Source organism: Canis lupus, chromosome 23 (genome assembly GCF_048164855.1).
Source record: "Canis lupus baileyi chromosome 23, mCanLup2.hap1, whole genome shotgun sequence".
Classification (NCBI taxonomy): Eukaryota; Metazoa; Chordata; class Mammalia; order Carnivora; family Canidae; genus Canis; species Canis lupus.
This window is the reverse complement of record NC_132860.1, coordinates 22024036-22048860: the sequence shown is the minus strand read 5'-3', so window position 1 is coordinate 22048860 and position 24825 is coordinate 22024036. Positions and strand designations below refer to the sequence as shown.

At 37.0% G+C, this 24825-nt stretch overlaps 2 pseudogenes; both read left to right on the top strand.

Annotated features, from left to right (window-relative positions):
* The first annotated feature begins 7788 nt into the window (after positions 1–7788).
* On the top strand, positions 7789–16085 carry LOC140615253 (olfactory receptor 52N1-like; annotated as a pseudogene).
* Positions 16086–23880: 7795 nt separating this feature from the next.
* LOC140615459 (olfactory receptor 52E4-like) lies at positions 23881–24825 on the top strand (annotated as a pseudogene).

Below are 24825 nucleotides of genomic sequence, written 5' to 3'. Positions count from 1 at the left end.
TGCCTTTGGCCCAGGGCGTGATCCTGGAGACCCGGGATCTAATCCCACCTTGGGCTCCTGGTGCATGGAGCCTGCTTCTCCCTCTGCCTGTGTCTCTGCCTCTCTCTCTCTGTGTGTGTGTGACTATCATAAATAAATAAAAATTTAAAAAAAATAAATAAAAGAGAAAACCATTTCATATGGTTCAGAAATTTCAGATTTCTGGCTGAAATCTACAGCCAGATTTCAGGTTGTACCACAAAGCTGTGGTCATCAAGACAGTGTGGTACTGACACAAAAACAGACACATAGATCAATGGAACAGAACAGAGAACCCAGAAGTGGACCCTGAACTTTATGGTCAACCAATATTCTATAAAGGAGGAAAGACTATCCATTGGAAGAAAGACGGTCTCTTCAATAAATGGTGCTGGGAAAATTGGACATCCACATGCAGAAGAATGAAACTAGACCACTCTCTTGCACCATACACAAAGATAAACTCAAAATGGAGGGAAGATCTAAATGTGAGACAAGATTCCATCAAAATCCTTGAGGAGAACACAGGCAACACCCTTTTTGAACTCGGCCACAGTAACTTCTTGCAAGATACATCCACGAAGGCAAAAGAAACAAAAGCAAAAATGAACTATTGGGACTTCATCAAGATAAGAAGCTTTTGCACAGAAAAGGATACAGTCAACAAAACTAAAAGACAACCTACAGAATGGGAGAAGATTTTTGCAAATGACCTATCAGATAAAGGGCTAGTTTCCAGGATCTATAAAGAACTTATTCAACTCAACACCAAAGAAACAAACAATCCAATCATGAAATGGGCAAAAGACATGAACAGAAATCTCACAGAGGAAGACATAGACATGGCCAACATGCACATGAGAAAATGCTCTGCATCACTTGCCATCAGGGAAATACAAATCAAAACCACAATGAGATACCACCTCACACCAGTGAGGATGGGGAAAATTAACAAGGCAGGAAACCACAAATGTTTGAGAGGATGCAGAGAAAAGGGAACCCCTTACACTATTGGTGGGAATGTGAACTGGTGCAGCCACTCTGGAAAACTGTGTGGAGATTCCTCAAAGAGTTAAAAATAGATCTGCCCTATGACCCAGCAATTGCACTGTTGGGGATTTACCCCAAAGATACAGATGCAGTGAAACGCCGGGACACCTGCACCCCGATGTTTCTAGCAGCAATGTCCACAATAGCCAAACTGTGGAAGGAGCCTAGGTGTCCTTCGAAAGATGAATGGATAAAGATGTGGTTTATGTATACCATGGAATATTACTCAGCCATTAGAAACAACAAATACCCACCATTTGCTTCAACGTGAATGGAACTGGAGGGTATTATGCTGAGTGAAGTAAGTCAATCGGAGAAGGACAAACATTATATGTTCTCATTCATTTGGGGAATATAAATAATAGTGAAAGGGAATATAAGGGAAGGGAGAAGTGTGTGGGAAATATCAGAATGGGAGAGAGAACATAAAGACTCCTAACTCTGGGAAAGGAACTAGGGGTGGTGGAGGTGGAGGAGGGTGGGGTTGGGGGTAAATGGGTGACGGGCACTGAGGGTGGCACTTGACGAGATGTGCACTGGGTGTTATTCTGTATGTTGATAAATTGAACACCAATAAAAAATTAATTTATTTTAAAAAATAAATTAAATAAATAAATAAATAAAGTTTAAAATGCACCTACAAAATGTAATTGTCATGTTGTCAGTGAAACAGACAAATGCAACAGTTAAATGATGAGTATGTGTTATAATTCATTCACTTATTCACTCATATTGAGATACTTATATAGGTCATATTATCTGTTATACCTTAGGGTTAATGAGAGAGAGAGGCAGAGTCGACTATGAAGTAATCCCTGAGTTCAGGGTGCTCAGAATCTGGACTCAAGCCAGGAACACTTGAGAGGAAATGTAAATGAAGTAAAGAGGATAGATGATAACAATGGACACAGTATAGAGAGAATAAAATGTTAGTTAGGAAAGAGTTGGGGGAAACATAAGTTTTGTATTCAGATAGTCCCAAGATTTAAATCTTATGTCTTCATTTCTAGGCACTAGACTTTAACAGGCTATTTAATCTGTCTAAATTTCAGCTTCTATACTTTTAATAAAATGTGAGAAAAACATACTACAAAGATTTATCTGGCTTGTTAAATGCTTTAATGCAAGAAAAAAGAGCACTTAGCATAATATACGTACTAACCACTTCAGAAATTATAGCTGAGATTATTGTTATTATTGTAACTTAAATGTTTCAACTCTGATTCATTCCGAACATTATAGTTTGAGGAGAAATCTTTCCAATTATAAAAGTAGTAGATAATCAGTTTTATTTTATCTCCAAAATTATAAAAATCAGCCCACACAGTTCTCTGGATATATTCTATGTGACTAACTCCATGTTATGCACTGAAAAACATAAGTGAATACAAACACACTAATGAATTTCTAATATAGTATAAGATATAAAATGCGATGGAATCATTATTATAAAATGGTAACAGGGTATTGTACAAAAAAATGTTACAAAATTCATGAAAACTAAATTATTATCAATAGCCATTGTGGTGGTAAGTAAAGATTTTACAGAGAAAGTAGCAGATGAGATGAATCTTAATATGTGTATAAGTATTTAAAGAGAAAGCCTGGTGGGGATTATTATTTTTTAAAAATGAAAAAATATATGCACATTATTAAGGCTAACCAAAGCATAGCCAATTTAAGCCTAGAAATGTTTTGGAGTGACTGGAGATAAAAGAGAAAGGAGGAGGAACAAAAGACTCAGAAAGACAGATAGAGGTTGGACCTAGAAGTGCTCTGTCTGTGAGTTTCTGTGTGACCTCAGGCATGACAACCTCTGTTCTTGGACTTTGAGAGATACCAAGTTCTTAGAACTGCCCTTCATCTGAAAGTAGCTGCCTGGCCTGTCACCTGCCGGACTGATCAGATCTCCAGCATAATCTCTGCCCCTGAAGCCTTTCTCCCTCTCCTTCCTCCTCCATCTTTCTTCTCTCATTGCTGGAAACTCAGTTTTTTCAGTTTCTACTCACTTCTCCAGCATCTCACCTGGCTTCTCAGTCTTTGAGTCTTTCTGGCAGAGTGAAGATTCCTTACAAATTCCTCCTGAGTAACTCTTTGTTGAAGGGTTGACAGCTTGCCTCCACAAAAAACAGTTTTCCAGAAAATGATAGTAACAACAAAAACATACACGTTTATTTTCTAGGTACTTTTCCAAAAAGTATATCCTTATTTGATCCTAAAATAACTATGAGGATGATGCTATTTTAGGCTCAGTTTGTAGACAAGCAAACTGAGGTACAGAGAGATTAATGACTAAATGAAAGTTACGTATCCAGTGAGTGATAGAGAATGGACTCAAACCCAGCCAGCTTGGTTCCAGAGTCTTTGATCGTAATGTCTATGATATACTGCATGATGGGGAGGAAGCAAGATACCGGAAGAGTAGGTCCCCTATGTTTTACCAGGTACCCTGAATTTATCTAGATAACCATCAAACCATTTTGAACACCTATGAATTCAACCTGACAAGTAAGAAAAGAATTGCTGGAATTCTACAAATAGAAAACCAAACACTTTTTGCAAGGTAGGAGTGCTGAGAAGGAAAATGAGGGAATATACTGGAAGATAAATGGCTGTGGTTGGGGTGGGAGCCTCTGAAAGCCAGCTACTAGAAAGTGATATAGTACCAGAGCACAAAATCGGAACCTTTAGAAATCTACTCCAGTGAGAGATGTCCCTGGCTGAAAGATGCTCAGTGGTGAAGCAGGCCAGAATCTTAGGTGGGACTATGTGGTCTCAAGACCCCAGAGTCACAGAAAGAACAGGGGTGCCTGATCCAGCAGGGATGGGATAGCAATCCTTGTATCAGAAAAATTCGATTTTTTTAAGGTTTTTAATTTATTTATTCATGAGAGACGAGAGAAAGAGAGAGAGAGAGATCTGTCTCTACACAGGCAGAGGGAGAAGCAGACACCATGCAGGGATCCAGACCTGGGACTCAATCCCTGGTCTCCAGGATCACTCTGTGAGCCAACGCCGGCGCTAAAGCGCTGAGCCACTCGGGCTGCCCAAAAAAACTAGATCTTAAACCAAAGACTATAGTACTGGATGAAGAGGAGCACTATATCATACTTAAAGGGTCTTTCCAACAAGAAGATCTAACAATTATAAATATTTATGCTCCTAATGTAGGAGTAGCCAGTTATATAAACCAATTAATAACTAAAATTAAAGAAATACATTGATAGCAATAAAATAATAGTACAGGTTGTTAACACCCCACTCATAGCAATGAACAGATCATCTAAGGAGAAGATAACAGGGAAACAGGGCTTTGAATGACACATTGGACCAAATGGATTTAGGAGATATATTCAGAACATTCCATCCTAATGCAAAAGAATACATATTCTTCCCTAGTGCCCATGGAACATTTTCCAGAATAGACCACATACTGCATCACAAATGAGGTCTCAACTGATACCAAAAAATGGGATTATTCCCTATATATTTTCAGATCACAATGCTTTGAAACTTGAACTCAATCACAAGTATAAATGTGGAAGGAACATAAACACTTCAAAGTTAAAGAACATCCTACTAAAGAAAGAATGAGTCAACCAGGAAATTAAATAAGAATTTTAAAAATTCTTGGAAATAAATGAAAATGAAAATGAAATTGTTCAAAACCTTTGGAATACAGCAGAGTACATTGCAACACAAGCCCTTCTCAAAAAATTAGAAAAATCTCAAATATACAAGCTAACCTTACACCTAAAGGAGCTAGAGAAAGAACAGCAAATAAAGCCCAAACTCAGCAGGAGAAGGTAAATAATAAAGATTAAAACATAAGCCAATGAAATAGAAACCAGAATAGTAGAACCAGTCAGTGAGATTAGAAGCTGGTTCTTTGAAAGAATTAAAAAGATCAATAAATCCGTAGCCAGACTTATTGATAAGGAAAGAGAAAGGACCCAAATTAACAAAATCATGACTGAAAGAGGAGAGATCACAATCAATGCTAAGGAAATAAAACAATTTGAAGAATATGTTATGAACAATTATACGCTAACAAATTAGGCAATCTAGAAGAAATGGATGGATTCCTAGAGACTTATAAACTACCAAAACTGAAACAGGAATAAATGGAAAACCTGAACAGATCCATAGCCAGCAAGGAAACTGAAGCAGTCATCAAAAACCTCCCAACAAAAAGGAGTCCTGGGCCAGATGGTTTCCCAGGGGAATTCTACCGATCATTTAAAGAAGAAATAATACCTATTTTTTTGAAGCTGTTTCCAAAAAAATTAAATGGAAAGGAAAAATCCAAACTCATTGTATGAGGCCAGCATTATCCGGATCCTAAAACCAGTTAAAGACCCCATCAAAAAGAAGAATTCATCTCTGATGAATGTGGATGCCAAAATACCTACCAAGATACTAGCCAATAGGATCCAACAGTATATTAAAAGGATTATTCATCATGACTAAGTGCAATTTATTGATGGGCTGCAAGGGTGGTTCAACATTTGCAAATCAATCAGTGTGATACAGCACGTTAATAAAAGAAAGGATAAGAAACATAAAGACTCCTAACTCTGGGAAACGAACTAGGGGTGATGGAAGGGGAGGAGGGTGGGGGGTGGGGGTGAATGGGTGATGGGCACTGAGGGGGTCACTTGATGGGATGAGCACTGGGTGTTACTCTGTATGTTGGCAAATTGAACACCAATAAAAATAAATTTATTATTAAAAAAATAAAAAAAGGCTAAATAAATAAATAAATAATTCTTTAAAAATGTAAACACTTCTAACTTCATTTAGAAGATGTTATTTAGGGCAGCCCAGGTGGCTCAGCGGTTTAGCGCCTGCCTTCAGCCCAGGGCCTGATCCTGGGGACCTGGGATTGAGTCCCACGTCGGGCTCTGTGCATGGAGCCTGCTTCTCCTTCTGCCTGTGTCTCTGCCTGTGTGTGTGTGTGTGTGTGTGTGTGTGTGTGTGTGTGTGATGAATACATAAATAAATAAAATATCTTTAAAAAAGATGTTAATTAAAAAAAATACACCCCTACAGAATTGTTCTAAGAATGAAGCAAAATAAAGTATTATGCCAAAAAAAAAAAAAAAGAAATATGCAATCCTCTCAATTGATACAGAAAAAGCACTTGACAAAATACTAGCATCCTTTCTTGACTAAAACTCTTCACAGTATAGGGATAGAGGATCTGTACTCTAAAAGCTACAGAACACTTATGTTCCATTTAACAAAGAAATGGAAAAACATCCCATGCTCAGGGATTAGAAGAATAAATATTTTTAAAATGTCTATGCTACCCAGGGAAATTTACATATGCAATGCAATTCCTATCAAAATACAATTGACATTTTCCAGAAAGCTGGAACAAAGAATCCTAAAATTTGTATGGAACCAGAAAAGATCTGAAATAGCCAGAGAAATGTTGAACAAGAAAACAAACCTGATGGCATCACAATGCCAGACTTCAAACTATTACAAAGCTATGATCATCCAGAGAGTGTGGTACTTGCACAAAAACAGACACACAGGTCATTGGAACAGAATAGAGAACCCAGAAATGGACCCTTAATTCTATGGTCAACTCATCTTTGACAAAGCAGGAAAAATATGCTCTGGAAGAAGGACAGTCTCTTCAATAAACGGTGTTGGAAAAATTGGATAACCACATGTAGAAGAATGAAACTGGTCCATTTTCTTACATCTACACAAAGATAAACTCAAAATGGATGAAAGACTTAAATATGAGACAGGAATGCATCAAAATCCAATAGAATAACAGAGGCAGCAACCTCTTTGACCTCAGATGCAGCAATTCCTCCTTAGACACATCTCCAAAGGCAAGAGAAACAAAAGCAAAAATGAACTATTGGGGCTTCATCAAGATAAAAAGCTTCTGGGGGCCCCTGGGTGGCTCAGTCTGTTAAGTGTCTGCCTTTGGCTCTGGTCATGATCTCCGGGTCCTGGGATCAAGCCCCATGTGATGCTTTCTGCCCATCAAGGAGTCTGTTTCTCTGTCTCTTCCTCTGCCTCACCCCACCACTCATTCTCTTTCTCTCAAATAAATAATTTTTTTTAAGGATGAAAAGCTTCTACACAGCAAAAGAAACAGTCAATAAAACTAAAAGGCAACCTACAGAATGTAAGAAGTTGTTTGCAAATGACATATCAGATAAAGGGCTGGGATCCAAGATCTGTAAAGAACTAATAAACTCAACACCCTAAAAAACAAATAATCCAAAAACAAAACAAACAAACAAACAAAAAAACAAATAATCCAATCAAAAAATGGACAGAAGTCATGAACAGACATGTCATCAGAGAAGACCTACATCTGGCTAACAGACACATGAAAGATGTTCCACATCACTTGGCATCAGGGGAATACAAATCAAAACCACAATGAGATACCACCTCACACCAATCGGATGGCTAAAATTTACAAGACAGGAAACAATAAATATTGGTGAGGATGCAGGAAAAGAGGAGTCTTCTTACACTGTTGGTGAGAATGCAAACTTGTACAGCCACCCTGGAAAATAGTATGGAGGTTCCTCAAGAAGTTAAAAATAGAATTACTCTATGACCCAGCAATTGCACTATTAGGGATCTACCCCAAAAATGCAAATGTAGTGATCCGAAGGGGCACCTGCACCCCAATGTTCATAGCATCAATGTCCACAATAGCCAAACTGGGAAAGAACTGAGATGTCCTTTGACAGGTGAGTGGATAAAGATGTGAGATATATATATATATGTGTGTGTGTGTGTGTGTGTATATATATATATATATATATCACATATAGAATGGAGTATCATTCAGCCATCAGAAAAGATGAGTCTTTACCATTTACATTGATGTTGGTGGAACTGGAAGGTATAATGCTGAGCAAAGTGGGTCATTCATAGAAAGACAATTATCATATTGTTTTATTCATATATGAAATAGAAGAAACAGTGCAGAGGATCATAGGGGTAGGGAGGGAAAACTGAATGGGAAGTCACCAGAGAGGGAGGAAAACCATGAAAGACTTAACTATAGGAAACAAACTGAGGGTTGCTGGAGAGGAGAGGGATGTAAGGAAGGAGAGATTAGATTATGGGCATTAGGGAAGGCACATGATGTGATGAGCACTGGGTGTTATACACAACTGATAAATTATTGAACAGTACATCTGGAACTAATGATGTACTACTGTATGTTGGTTAATAGAATTTAAATTTAAAAAAAATACTGCATGATTTCTCCAAGAGATTAAAAACTTAAGGGTTTGTGGCCCATTCTTTATGACTGGGATGGTGAAAAGTCCCCTGTTGACCCTGTACTACTTCAATGGATTCTTTTAAATGGCTTATTAAAATACAGAGGGTCTGACATCAGATTCTTCAGGTGCATCGTAGGACAGTCTCATGCACCAACACTATTATTGCCTCCTTTCTGGTTCATCCTGACAGAAGACTCTTTCAAAGGGTCAAAGGGCCTGAAGACAAATATTAATAATTAAATACTTACATTGTAGCTACTGTAACTTTCTCTCATCATGAATGGGAATATCAACCTCTTGTTCAAGTGCAATCATATCAAAGATATCCAGTCTAACATCATATTAGGAAAGTCCTATCTAGCACTTCTGATTTTCTTTGTACTGCTCTCATTTTTTATAGTGCATAGTTCTCTCCGTTTTATAATACATCTTACCTAGTCACTATGTTACTGTTTATTAGATGCCCTCTCCAACTCTGCTCTTTAGGATTTTAGTATCATAAGACATACACCTTATTTGTTTACTGATGTGTCTCAAACTCCAGAGTGATTGCCTGCCATATGGTAAGTACAATGAAAGCATTTTGTCAGGGACTTAATCTAGAAAAAGTGAGTAGGAAACTATGCTGAGAAAGAGACATTTAAATTGCCATGTGAAAGTAGAAAAAGAGCCAACTAGAAAATAGATAAAGAGGGAAAAAAAGATCCATATCTAACATGTCTTAAAATGTGTTTATATCATAAAAATTTTTAACTCTCGTTTTATTTCATAACATATTATGAACATTTTCATGCCAATAAATATATTCCCAACTTATAATTTGTGTTTTAGATAGTGGTCATATATTTTGTTTTGTAGGGGATGGGGAAGTTTCTTCTTAGGTTCCCTGACAGGTCTGAAATTAAACTGAGAAAGAGAGACAAACAGAAGAAAAGTATGCACATTTCATTGAATTTTTACATGTACATGGGAGCCTTCATAAGAGAATGAAGAAATGACCAGAGCAGGAAGCTTTTAAACTTTTTTAAAGTTTTATTTTATTTTACTTATTTATTCATGAGAGGGAGAGAGGCAGAGACACCAGCAGAGGGAGAAGCAGGCTTCATGCAGGGAGCCCGACGTGGGACTCGATTCCAGGTCCCCAGGATCACACCCTGGATGAAGGTGGTGTTAAACTGCTGAGCCACCTGGGCTGCCCTATACTTTTTTAGACAAAGAAACAATAGAGTTGGGGAGAATTGACACAGATGTTTGGGTCAGGGAGAGTAAATGGTAAAGAAGTAACACGGAAGGTAACAGTGTCACAGGTTTGTTTGTAGGTTCCTTTGGTGCCATTGCTGGGCTGGTGAGAGTCTGTTTCCACAAATAATTTCTTTCTTGCCTCTAGGCAAAAAAGTGGAAACTTTTTCTGTGCTTGCTTCTTAATTGCCTTCAGCTCAAAATAAATTTTATGCCACAGAGGCATATAATGAGTTTGCAAATTCTGGTTTCCTTCAGTTTCATACATATTGGACATATATGCATGAAATTCAATATTCCAATTTACCAAACATCATATAGTGAAATTAAATCTCTCACAACCCAAAAAATCCTCTCTGGATGCAATCACCATCAGCAGCTCTTATGTATGCTTTCAGATTATTCCATGTATATAGACTTAAAAATCTAAGTGGTAGCATATTCAATACTTCACTACTTTTTACTTTATATGTTGTTATTCCTGCATCTCAAATCTCTTTATGTACAGGTTCTTTCATCTTTGTATGATAATTTCCCTTTTTTACATTTGGAATATATCTAAACTATGTTGGGGGGCATAAACTTTGCAAACCTCATCTTTTCCATTTAAGTTTAAATGGAAACTTAAAAATTATTTCTGAGAGGAATTGTTGGATCTTAGGACATCTTCCCTCTCTTCAGAGAGGTGATATCAATTTGCACACGCATGAAAAAAGTACAAGATCAACTATTTCCCTATGTCCATCAAAAAATGTTGTTGGTTTTCAAATATTTGCCATTTGCAGGTGTAAAGCAGTGTCATTTACACATTTTCTTATATAAATGGGACCATATGGTATATATTCTTTTGTGCCTGGCTTTTATTGTTCAACATAAGAATAATCCATGTTGTTGCATACATCTGTGATTCTACAATGTCTATTGCTGCTTTGTAATTCATTATGTGAATATACTACATGTCTTTCAATTACCTCTACCATCAATAGACATTTAAGTTCATTCAGGTTTGAGCTATTACGAATAACATTTTTACACATTTCTTCCTGCTAATATGCATATAATTACCCTGATCCAGGTTGATTTCTTAACAGTTTCTCCAGAATGCTCAGCCATCCAAAAGCAGAGACCAGTTTTTGAACCTCTGATATGAGACCATTTTCTTGGGAGAAGTGCCCAGCCAATTGTTGGTGGATTCCATGATGATGTGAGTAATAGCATGAGTGACATTTCTTTATGTGAGGAGATATGAATGTCAAATGCAAATATGTCTTTATTGTCTGCAATACTACTCATAGAACCACAACATGTGGTTAGGGGTTCATATAACATTATTCTGACTCCAAACAATTGATTTCTCAAATACAGAGTTGTAACACTCTAATTACACCCATTGAATTCATGGTATTTGCAATGTATTTATCACCCAAAGCATATGGGCTAAGAGGATAATGGGATAGATTATACAGGATAAAGAAAACTGCCAGTTGGGAAAAAAAACACCTCCAAATGGAGGTGCTATCCTACAGTATGTGGCATATGCTTGAATAAAGAAGATGTGGTTTATGTATACAATGGAATATTACTCAGCTATTAGAAATGACAAATACCCACCATTTGCTTCAACGTGGATGGAACTGGAGGGTATTATGCTGAGTGAAGTAAGCCAGTCGGAGAAGGACAAACATTATATGTTCTCATTCATTTGGGGAATATAAATAATAGTGAAAGGGAATATAAGGGAAGGGGGAAGAAATGTGTGGGAAATATCAGAAAGGGAGACAGAACGTAAAGACTGCTAACTCTGGGAAACGAACTAGGGGTGTTGGAAGGGGAGGAGGGCGGGGGTGGGAGTGAATGGGTGACGGGCACTGGGGGTTATTCTGTATGTTAGTAAATTGAACACCAATAAAAAATAAAAAAAAATAAAAAAAAGAACAATTGGACAATTTATGGTGCCATATCCTCTCCAGCCAGATTTCTAATTCTAGTAGTCAAGGGATAGCATGCAGAGTAAACTTTCTATTACATGCCATAACTGAGGGGGTTCAAGGCAGGCAACCACAGTATATGCCTCTTTGGCTTGTGGATTATTTAGAGCTAAAAACAATCAAGGCCCAGTAGACTCAGGAAGAGCTTTTTACCAAACCCTTAACTTCCTAAAAGAATTTAGATGACAGGTCTGTACTAGGAAGAGAGCTATGATCAAAAATAACTTCTTATATGGGAAAGACTTATTTGCATGATGCAGCAACCTTTGTTTACCAACCATCTATTTTCAGCTTCCTGTGAATTCCTCCCCTTTGAGACCTCATCTCCCTCTCCCTTTCTGCTTAGCTCAGCATGGTATATAGGTTTCCCTTGCTTTCCAAAAGTAGTGCATTTCTGTAACATCTTTGGTAAGCTGAAATGGCATAAAACAAAGAAGCAATAACCTTTAACTTATATGAAAATTTTTTTGAGTTATTCCCAGAATATATCTTCCTATCTTCATAACTATGGATTTGAAAGGTTGGAAGTCTTAGTTACCAAGAGAGATATACTTCTACTAGAAAATACAGCCATGATTCTATTTAATTAATATTTAAGATTCCACGCCCCCCCCCACCCCAGTCATTACGGATATGTCATGGCATCTTCCTAGTTAGGATAGTTAAGCCTGATTATCAAGAAGAAATTGTATTGATTTTACACAGGTTTTAAAAGATGAAGTTAATTTATGGCTGTATTGGAAACATTGCATATTTATCTCTGGAGATATTGGATGTATAGTTTTTAATTCATGAATAAGCTAAGGACGGTAGGATTTATGATGTGTCATTTAAAGTCTGAGTTTTCCCTGGTGACTCTAAGGTCAGTTTGCAACAGTTCTCACTGATTAACAGACACTTCTTAAAAGTAGAAATTTATATAAGAAATAGTAAAAGGGATTAAAAGGGAAAGGAGGGGAATGGAGTGGGAAAAATAGAGAGGGAAACAAACCATGAGAGACTCCTACTCTGGGAAACAAAGAAAGAGTTGCAGAAGGGGAGGTGGGCAGGGGGTTGGGGTAACTGGGTGACAAGCACTAAGGAGGGCACTTGATGGGATGAGCACTGGGTCTTATACTATATGTTGGCAAATCGAACTTAAATAAAAATAAATGTAAAAAAATAGAAACTTAAATAGCCAAGAAATAAATAACAGGATTTGAAACCTCATTAATAACAGAGAAATGCAAATTAAAATCACAATGACATATCTTGACATGTGTACCAGTTTGCTAAATGAAAACACTTTCAATATGAACAGTTAGAAAACAGAGCAATGGAAACTTCTATTCTGTGAAGTCCAAGGTATAAATTGGTATACTCCACTTTGGACAATATTTTGAAATTATTAAATAAATAAATAAATAAATATATATATATAATCTCACAGACAGAATTATGAATTTCATTAGAAATGAATATATATGCATATATATATATCTTTATATATATCTTTAACTATATATAGTTATATATATATATCATAGAATCATGAATTTCATTAGAAATGTATATATGTATATATGTATATCCTACGACCCAAAAAACTTCACCCTCAGGGATAGATTCTAATGAAAGTCATAATTCTGTCTGTGAGCATCTGGTTTTACTAAAGAGGACTGCAGATTGCAACATAATAATCAAAAGCCATGATGATCAATATAATGATTTATCTTCCAGTGAATGTATGGTTGAAGATCATGTGTGAGGCAACCCTCAAAACTGATCCCCGCTGGGGTACCTGGGTGGCTCAGTCAGTTAAGAATCCAACTCTTGGTTTCAGCTCAGGTCATAATCTCAGGGTCCTAAGATGAACCCTGTGTCAGGCTCCACATTCAGGACATAGTCTACTTGAGATTCTCTTTCCTCCCTCTGCTCCTCCCTCTTGTGTTCTCTCTCTGCTAAAAACAAAACAAAACAAAACAAAGCAAAACCAAAACCAAAACCAAAACCAAAACCAAAACCAAAACCAAACAAAACCCACCTGATCTCCATCAAATGAATTAGAATATTCTCAGCATCCTGGGGATAGTAAAAGTGAAGAGTCAATAGTGGCTACATGAGAAAAAAGGAAAACCAATTCAGATATACATTGCTTCTAACCCTGGAACTTCTACTACTAAAAAAAGAGTTGTGAATCTGAGTGGCATTCAAAAGAGATATCTTAGCTTTCTCTTTTGGAATTTGGGAGGTAGAAGAGGTGTGGAAACAATGACAAAGATAAATGATCACACACAGTAGTCATTGAAGAGTTACAGATCAACTAAATATTTAAGGAGACTATATGCTAAGCTATATAGTTTGGAATTGTTCAATTTCAACAAATAATTGTCAAATAATAATAGTTTATTGAATAGCTGTTGAAATTGTTAAGTAATTATTGAAATAATAATCTCTACAAACTTAGGGAACAAAACAGGAAATGAAGGCAATTTGGAGTCTGTAATGCTTCAGTTGTCCAGGAAAGAGCTTTGGGGGCCTAAAACATGGTAAAAGAAAAGATAGGTTATAAGAAATATTTTTAAAAGTTAAAATTGGTGGGGTGGGGGGAGGGGCAGGGTGGCTCAACGAGGTGTGTCTGCCTTTGACTCAGGTTATGATCCTGGGATCCCAGGATGGAACTCCACTGGGCTCCCAATGGGGGAGCCTGCTTCTTCCTCTGCCTATGTCTCTGCCTCTCTCTATGGATCTCTCATGAATAAATAAATAAAATCTTAAAAGTAAATAAAAAATATTTAAACATGTAGAATGTCCTATCTGAAATAAAGTTCTATTATTTTCAGAATGAAAATATTTAATTTTGTCAATTTCTTTCTTCCAAAATGAAAATTCAACCCCTTCTTTCCTCTTGGCTTACCTTTTTGTTCACTTAGAATTCCACTCTTTCACTTTCACACACCTTGGACTTTAACTGGGTAATATGAATTAAAATTTTATTTTCAACCCCTGCTCCCACATGCCATCACCCAAATGGAAGTAATTAATTTGCTCTTCATGCCTTGAGGGACAAAATGAATGAATACTTGTTTTGCATGAATTTGCTCAATACTTAACAAGATAACAGAGATTCCTCTCCTTGTGAGATGCTTGAAGGACTTCAGTACAGTGGTGTAACCTTTTCTCTGGATTCCATGGAATACAATAAGCCAGTCCAGTCTATAGTCCTGCAAGGAAACTTTGGACATAATCACTCTTATAGCAATGACTCTTCAGTTTCAATTGTTTGTTATTAGGCATATTTTCTACCACTTTCTTAGGAAGAAATATTGAATGAAAAAAAATAAAAATTGAAGGCAGAATACAGAGATCAGACTAAATAAAAGGTAGCTTTTAGTAACAGGTATAACAGACAAGATTATCTTGATCTCTTTCTCCTCCTGTTAATATGTCCTGCCACCTAAATTTATGGTACCATAAAGTGAGGGGAGTGTATTATATACTTTGAAGCTTCATACAAGTGAAGTGAGACCCTACAGGTAGGGTGGCAGTGGGAAGGAATTATGGAATACCTGGCTTAGCAGTGCTTCTGCTTTAAACACTGGGGAAAAATTAGAGAGGAAGACAAACCATGAGAAACTCCTAACACTGGGAAACAAACAAAGGGTTGTGGAAGGAAAGAGTTGGGGGATGGGGTGACTGGGTGAGGGGCACTAAGGAGGGCATTTAATGGGATGAGCACTGGATGTTATACTATAAGTTGGCAAATTGAATTTAAATTAAAAAAATAAATAATTAAATAGAAAAGTAAATACTGGGGAAAATAGTTTTTGGAAATGGAGGTCATGATCCAGGGATCCTTAACAAAATGCTGTCAGCTTCAATGCTTGTCTGATCCAGATGTGCTTTCTCTACACTGTCACAGCGTTGGAAATCTAGGGTGCTCATGCTCATGGCCCTGGATTGCTTTGTGGCCATCTACTTTTCCTCTTCGCTATGCCACTATCCTCACCAATTCTATCGTTGCCAAGGCCAAGTTTCTCACCTTCCCTCTAGGTGTGATACTTGCCATTCCTTTTACATTACTCACCAAACATCTTCCCTATCGCAAGGGTAATATAATTTCCCATACCCACTGTGATCACATGACTGTGGCCAAGTTGTCCTGTGGCAATATCAAGGTCAATGCCATCTATAGTCTGATGGTTGCCCTTCTGATTGGGGACTTTGACATCCTGTGCATCACAGTCTCCTACTCCATGATTCTCTGGGCAGTGGTCAGCCTCTCCTCAGCAGATGCTCAGCAGAAGGCCTTTAGCACCTGAACTGCCCAAATCTGTGCTATAGTCATCACCTATGTCTCAGCCTTCCTTACTTTTTTTTACTCACCATTTAGGGGGTCATACAGCCCTCCACAGCTTTCATATTTTTGTGGTTAACTAATACCTGCTCCTGCCCACCCACTCTGTATCTTATTGTCCATGGGACAAAGACTAAACAAATACAAAAAGGAATCAGAAAGGGAGACAGAACGTAAAGACTGCTAACTCTGGGAAACGAACTAGGGGTGGTAGAAGGGGAGGAGGGCGGGGGTGGGAGTGAACGGGTGATGGGCACTGGGGGTTATTCTGTATGTTAGTAAATTGAACACCAATAAAAAATTAAAAAAAAAAACAAATACAAAAAGGGATACTCAAATTTTTCCTTAGCAAAAGACCACTGAAGAAGGAGATATAAGTAAATCCCAATGTAACAAAAGGAAAATGATTTCAAAGATGAAGAGGGCATCTATACTAGACAGACAGTGGATATGTGTTTTGACAGTGACTAACCAATCTTCTTAATTGATTATTCCTATACTTTTCTAAGACTTTATACATCAACTTGAAAACTTTTCTTTAAAAAGGACCCAGAAACCAATTTGATGAAATCCAAGAAAACTATTCCTAATGCCTTTTTATTATTTGCATGATACCAGACTTGGTGCCATTATAGTAATACATGAGATAGAGTTTTGTTCCTGAAGAATTTCCCAACTAGTAGATAAAACTCAAGAAAGGGATTATGCCAGTTATTAAAAACACTGTTAATTTCTAGTAAAAGCACTGGCCCTAGTACTTCATAGTTTTTTGCTAAACTAGAAAATATATTTTCCATCAAGGAATAAACATGCAATATTACCATTCATTTGTTTATTAATATATACCATAAATATATTTTGAGCACTTACTTTCTTAGGACATTGTAGTACAAACACAGATAAAAATGGATATTGCTACATAAGTATACACACATGAAACCATCATTAACTTGATTACAACAAAGTTAATTAACATATTCATCACCTTCAAAATTTCCTTTTACATCTTTGTGATCCAACCATAGCCTGAACCTGACACCACTGACATGCTTTCTTTCACTATAGATTAGCTTCACTCTATAAAGATTAACTCTATAAAATTCTGGAATTTTATATAAATTAAATATTACTGAATGGGATCTTTTTAGCCCTGGCTGCTTCCATGACCACTTTGTTTCATCAAATTATCATTGTGTTAATCACACATACATTTTTCTTGGAAATACCAAAATAAATCTGTTATCTGTTGTTGAACATTTTGTTTGTTTCCAGTTTTTGTGTATTACAAATAAAGCTGCTATGATCATTCATGTGCAAGTATTTGAACAAACATATACTTTCATTTCTCTTGGGTAAATATCTAGGAGTGAAATAGCAGATATATATATAAAGATTTTTTAAGAAATTGACAAAATTATTTCTAGAATAGGTGTATTTTACATTCTCACCAGTGGTACATAAAATTTCTTGTTCTGCACCCTCACAAACATTTAGTATGGTTAGTTTTTTTTATATTTTAGTCATTTTAGAAAGAGTCTATTGATATCTTGTGTTTTTGAGTTATGCTTACCTAATGACTGAAGATGTGGAGCATGCTTATGTGTGCTTATTTGTCATCTGTATCTGCAGAAAATTTGTGAGATTAGAAATATTTGTTTTAAGCTGCTAAATTCTGGGGTAATTGAACTATATTTTTATTATTTTTGAAAAATCACCACAGTGCCTATAGTTAATACCACATTGTATAATTAAACATTTGCTGAGAGGGCACAGTACATCTCACATGAAATGCTCTAATTGAGGAAAACATACATATTAAGTAAAGAAGTTAGGATAAAAATTTTGGAGAAGTGATAGATATGTTTGTTTTTTTCTTTTCTTTTTTTTCTTTCTTTTTTTTTTTTTTTTTTTTTTTTTTAGAGAGAGAGAGAGAGCATGATTAGGGGAAGTGGCAGAGGGAGAAAGAGAGACAGAGAATCTTAGGTAGGTTCCACTCCCAGTGTGGAGCCCAACATGGGCTTGATCTCAAAACCCTGAGTTGGTGACCTAAACTGAAATCAAGAGCCAGATGTTTGGGGTGCCTCAGTGGCTCAGTCAGTTAAGCATCTGCCTTTGGCTCAGGTCATGATCTCTAGGTCCTGGGATCAAGCCCTGTTTCAGGCCCTCTCTTTAGCAGGGAGTCTGCTTCTCCTTCTCTGCTTATTCTTTCTCTTTCTCTTTATCCCCCCCCGCACCTCTGTCAAACAAGTAAACAAAATCTTCTTTTTAAAAAAAAGGCAGATGCTCAACTGACTGAGCTACCCAGGCACCCTGGAAGTGATAGATATGGTTAGGTCATTGGTTGTGGTGATGGTTTCACAGGTGTATATTTATTCCTAAGCTCATTGTCAGATACATTAAATATGTCTGGGCTTTTTATGTCAGTCATGCTTCAATTAAGTTAAAAAAGAAAACTTAAACCAATTAAAAATAAATTCTCACATGGGAGTTTATAAAGTGTACTTTCTATCACTAACTTCCATTCTTCAGATCTCTTCCAAGAAAAAAATGTCCAATGTTAGTTTCTTGTGATCCTTTCCAGAACCAATTTATGTCTTCATTTCCTTTGAAAGCTACATAGCATCACGTTGTATTGATATACAATAATTAAATGTAAATAATTATCATTTAATAATCATGTAATTTTTATCATCTCTACAAAAAAATATAATATATGAAGTCATTAATGTTCAAGACGCTAACTTCTTGTCAAGTAAACAGAAAAATAAAATTGTTTTGAGCACAGAGACGTTAGCACCAAGTACAGAACTCATTAAAGGGAAAGAAAACCACTATAATAGCATGATTTTTTTGTTCAGTAGATAATTCTTAGAACATATCCGGTGCTAAATAAATATTTATTGGAAGGATGAATGCATGGATGGACAACTGCTAGTTTATGAAATAGGAGTTCATTCACCAGCTGGAAAGTCAAATAGATTGAAATTAAAAGAAGTTTTAGAAGACTTTCTGCATCATAGATAATAAGATAAAGTGGAATATTAAGGAAGTTTGAGATATACAATCAAATAGAGTTTTAAAATAAGGTTTAATTGAAGGATTTTCTCCACACATGCATTCCAGAAATACAGTTGGCATTTAACACACTGCCATGGAAAACAGTCACTGTTAAGTGCTCAAGTTTGATATTGGTAGTATCCTAAGAGGCAGATTAGAGCACTTGTCAGCCATATTATAATCAGCAACAACAAGGTTTGGCTGCAAGCCCTTGGGTAGTGCTAGAGAAGTGTTTGATTCTCATCCCCTGATACTGAGTGGCAGAAAGGGGTGAGTGGTTAAGTCTCTCACATGACATACTGCTAAATCAGCATTACTTGGAGCCCAGCCCTCTAATGACTCTAGTAATTATTCCCCCAAACAATGAATGTAAGCTGATGGAATAAAGTTAGAAGCCAATGGTCTAGCTCACCTTATTCTCTTGGGTCCCAGTCTCTGCTTATCCCAGGCAAGGGATAGGTGATTTAATATAATTTAAGATCCCATAGCCCAAGGGTCAAGGTTCTTTTCTTAGAGTCTAACATCTGGCCTCACAAAGTATCTGAATATTACTCTAGAATACAATTGACAAGGAAAAAATCCACATTCATGCTACAACTCTTTCCTCTATAAATGTCTTTCATTAATTTTTTTATCCTAAAGGCCTATCAGTATGCTGTCTGTCACCATTAGTTCAGTGAGTTAGGTATCTGGTCAGTCAACTCTGTGCCTTTTGGAAATGAACCAACTGAATGGATATTAGAGAGCCACTTTAGAGGTAGGAACAGTCTGCTTAAAGTGGCAGTAACAGTCAAAGTTAAGGAATGGAATGGGGAGGATGGTCATCAAATATTTATGGAAACTTGTTTTCCAATATGTGCAATTTTGCAGTAGTGAATCTCTCATAAACAGAGACAATATTCCAATATTGTTTTATCATTATTATTTTTAATGGCTCTGAAAGGACCTAACCAGGTTGTCACAGATTTATTGACAGGCTAAACTAGCACCTCAATGTGGGAAAAGGCTCCATGGTGCAGAAGAAAATATAAAGATCCAAATACAAGGAAGAGACTCCTGATGAAATTCCCTTGTATCTCTATATCATAGCAAGGTGACATGAACAAGTGAATTTCCTGAGTCTCATCCTGAGACTGAGAGGAGCATCACTCAGATAATGCGTCATCCCTGGGCTGCTATTTGTCCTCATTAAATGGGAATAAGGAGAGAAGTTTACACATATGGATGTATGGTACTGTGATTTCTCATATTCTTCCTCCCATCATGTAATTGATAATTGTGAGGGTACCAAGCAAGTTTATTGAATTAACAAGTGAGCTTCCCTGATTCAGGGAACACATGTGATGAGATTTACTGTGTTCTCAACTCTGTTTTATGGCAAAAACACTGGGCTGTAAGGGCCCTCTCCATGATTGTCAAAGATTATGGAGCCAAAAACCTTGGATGGATCATTCACTTATCACTTAGCTCATGGCACACAGGGGATATTAATGGAGAATGTGAACCATCTAGAAGATGAGAGCAATGAGAATTACAAAATTATACTCTATTCCTAAGAGATGAGAATTGTCAAGCAGTTCTTCCACAGATGTGATTCTGGAGGATACATATCAAAGGTCCTCCTAGGGCTCTGGAGTTATCTAATGAGTTGAATGACAGATCAGAGATAGTGACTTCCAACTATAGACTACATTGCATATCCCTTTAAGCATTGCAAAAATAACTCACTACCATTAAGGTATCCAAACCTTATTTAATTGTTATATCATGCCTTACAGCTTCCAAAGATCTGGAAGCAAGAGAACACCATAAAGGCTTGTATAAAGACAAATTGTGTGTGCCCAGTGCCTGCTTCCTCTGAAGGATAAAATGAAACACTTGCACTATGGCATAAACACCCTGAATAAAGTCATTCCTCATAAACTGCATGTTGGTGGGGTTCATGAACACAGTGTTATCTTCAATGATGTCAGTGAGGAGACTCTCAACATTATAGATTTAAATGACCTGAGTTTCTGATGATATTGGATAGGACAAATAGAAGCTATTTGTTGGAATAAGCGGTTAGTCTGTTAAGAAAAGGTTAATCTTTCAGATTCCCTGCAGTTGGTCTCCTACAGAACACCATGAAAACTGGCTACAGGTAAGTCATAACTTCAATACTGGAAGAATGTTGAGAGGTGGATCATGCTAGTAGTTCACTAAATCACATATGGCAGTAAATTATTTAGTTCTCTGACATTCCTTCCTCTTGTCTAATTCTCCCATTTGTCATGGATTTTTCAGATTTCCATATCGCATCCATCAATCTGTATCCACTAATCTATGGGGGACTTCTAGCCTCTTTACACCAATTATTTTGTTGTTCTGCTTGAGTAAACCTATCCACCAGTGGTGTAGCCTACACCCTGCAAACTTAATATATATTGATCTGAACAAAAAGGACATAAAGCTTAGCATGAGAAGGAATGTCTAAGCTCTGAATTCTGACTTGCTAGAATAGGGCTGCTACTTCCACATCACAGGGATGTTGGATCCTAGGTGAGGATATATTGGATTCCTGTGTATGAATCCAAAATGCAACATGTAATGGAAGCCCTAAAAACCAGCTACTGCTACAATCTCTGTGAAATTTCACTAATTACGTAATTCTAAAAGATTTGGCATGTGCATTGTCTAGCCATTCCCCCTAATTTAAACTAGAGTAGAAATAACTCAGAGGGCCTTGGAGCCCTCCCCCTCACTGCTATTCAGTACCACTTTTACACATCGTGGCATTAGCATTATTTTTATAGTCACTATTTCTCCGGGCTGTGTTATACATTACCAATTATATTACCTTACTTCTATTATTGTCTTTTTTAAAAAATATATTTTGTTTATTTATTTATTAGAGACACACACACACACAGAGGCAGAGACACAGGCAGAGGGAGAAGCAGGCTCCATGCAGGGAACCCATTGTGGGACTCGATCCCGGGACTCCAGGATCACGAGCTGAGCCAGAAGGCGTATGCTTAACTGCTGAGCCACTCAGGCATCCCTATTATTGTAAATCAAAACCAAAATTTCTAAAAGTTTAATTATGTTAGGCTAAAGGTAAAGCTGGGGGATAGAGTCTGTGGGGGTGGTCAGAGTAGAGAGTAATAATGCAAGGTAGCAACCATAGATCCGTAGTTCATAAATAAAATCACAGGAGAATTAACTATCTTTTCTTCAGGAAGAGGAAACTTCCAGACCCTGGGGATTAAGCGTTCTGTGGGAGATAGGCTGGGGTTTGGACAGCTGTTGTAGCACAAGTATAAACTGTCCTTTGTAGGCATGACAAATACAATGAAGTCTGAAGGGGAGATATTGCTGTAGTCTGATCCTAAAAGAATCATGGTCATGGCAAAGCCAGGTGGTGCTGCTCAAGGCTGGGTTCTGGGAGCCAGGCCCTGGAAATGAGGGATAGATCTGAGAAATAGTTGCAAACAAGACATCTCTGGAATAGGGTTGAAGCTGTGAGGAATAGAAGAGCATAAGGTCAGCATTTACGTATTTTTGATAGGGGTAAAATCTCCTACTTTGTTTCTCCTTAATTTCAGTTTTTTTTCTTAAGTATAGATCAAACAGGATATTTTTAATATAAGGTACATTCTTTTGGTTTTCTTTTTGCTATTCATAATTTTTAGAGTAAATTTCAATAGAAATTTCCATAGAAAAATTGAGAAAGCCCTCAGAAATAAGCACTTCCTTGATCTGTACATCTCACCTCATCTCAGTTTCACTGAGCTGATGGGCTTGGGAAACCTCTCAAGCAGAAGCACCTCACTCCAACTTACCACACCAACCATGGATCATAAAAAAGGAGGAAAATAAACTAAGGAGGAAGAGTTCAATTTCCTTCTTTACTCCTCACAAACCTGCTGCCCAATGCCCCCAGAGAGAGAAAGAGATAGAGAGAGAGAGACACTAGCTTTCCTAAAGCCCTATTTCACAGCCTTATCAGAGAAGAGCAATTATCACCACTTCCAGTTCATGGCCCACAAGGCTGAAGGAGCCTCCTTTCCAGATTCAAATCCAAGTATCATCCCATGTCTCAAATGTGTTTAATGTTGATGGTTGCCAGAGGGGAGATGGGTGGGGGGATGTGCAAAACAGGTGAAGGGGAGTGGGAGATACAGGTGTCCAGTTATGAAATGAGTAAGTCATAGGAATATAAGGCAAAGAATAGAGAATATAGTTAATAATATTTGTAATAGTGATGAAAGGGGACAGGTGGTAGCTCTACCTGTAAATATAGAAGTACACTTAAAACTAATGTAACATCATGTATCAACTATACTCAAATTAAAAAATATATTTAATGTTCATTATTAACTTTACACTGAATTATCCCCATATTACATTCATTTATCTGCTTAATTTTATCACTTTGTTAGAAGGAACTTCCCTCATGGTAAAATTAAATAGATACCAACTTCATTATTATCCAATTGTCATGCTTTGTTTCTCTTTAAGCCAGTTATATTACTTATATCTACCTGTGTGTGTGTGTGTGTGTGTGTATATATATATTTATATATTTGTATATTTATAAATATATATATGAATGTATATATATATGAATGTATACTATATGACATCTGCACATGTATACGTATAAACCCATATACTTCTTATTTATTTATTTGTATACTGTCTCATCCTCAAGATAATAACATTATAAAATCAGATTTTCTTAAATTTGTTTGCTACACTTAGCAGAATTATTATTTTTTAATGTCTGAATGAAAGGCTAGCATAAAATCTCCCTCACAATTTCCTGATAATAACCACTCCAAGTTTATTGTATTCTTTTATTAGATGTGGCTTGACTTTTTAAATGTTTAATAATTTGTTTTCTCTGCAATTCCAAAAGAACAGAGAGAGGATGTCCCCCTCAAATGATACCAAGTCCCATCCCTCCTATTTCCTCCTACTGGGAGTTCCAGGCCTTGAAGAGATGCACATCTGGATTGGGTTTCCTTTTTGTTTTGTGTATTTGATTGCCCTTGTGGGAAACATCATTATCCTGTTTGTGATCAAGAATGAACACAGTCTTCATCAGCCTATGTTTTACTTCTTGGCCATGTTAGCCTCCATTGATGTGGGTCTATCGACATCCACTATCCCCAAAATGTTGGGCATATTCTGGTTTAATTTAAAAGAGATTAGTTTTGATGGCTGTGTCACCCAAATGTTCTTTATTCATATATTCACTGCCATGGAGACTGTTGCATTGGTGGCCATGGCCTTTGACCGCCATGTTACCATCTGCAATCCTCTGAGATACAGCCTGATTCTCACGAACAGGATGATTTGTCTCATCCTTGTTGTGGTGTTTGGTGTCAATTTCATTTTGGTTATCCCTCTGGTGTTTCTTATTTTGAGGCTTTCCTTCTGTGGACACCATATAATCCCACATACATACTGTGAGCACATGGGAATTGCTCGGCTGGCCTGTGCCAGTATAAAAGTAAATATGATATTTGGATTATTTCTTGTATCAGTGGTGTTTGTTGATGTTGTTCTGATTGTCATTTCCTATGTGAAAATACTCTGAGCTGTCTTCTGCCTTTCTTCTCAGGATGCCAGACTCAAGGTACTTAATACATGTGGCTCCCATATCTGTATTATTCTAGCCTTCTTCACTCCAGCTTTTTTCTCTGTCTTGACCCATCGTTTTGGCAGGGATGTTCCCATATACATATACATTCACATTCTCCTGGCCAATCTATATGTTGTTGTTCCACCTGCCCTCAATCCTCTCATCTATGGAGTAAGGACAAAGCAAATTCGGGAAAGGATTTCAAGTATCTTTTGGAAAAAAGACTGA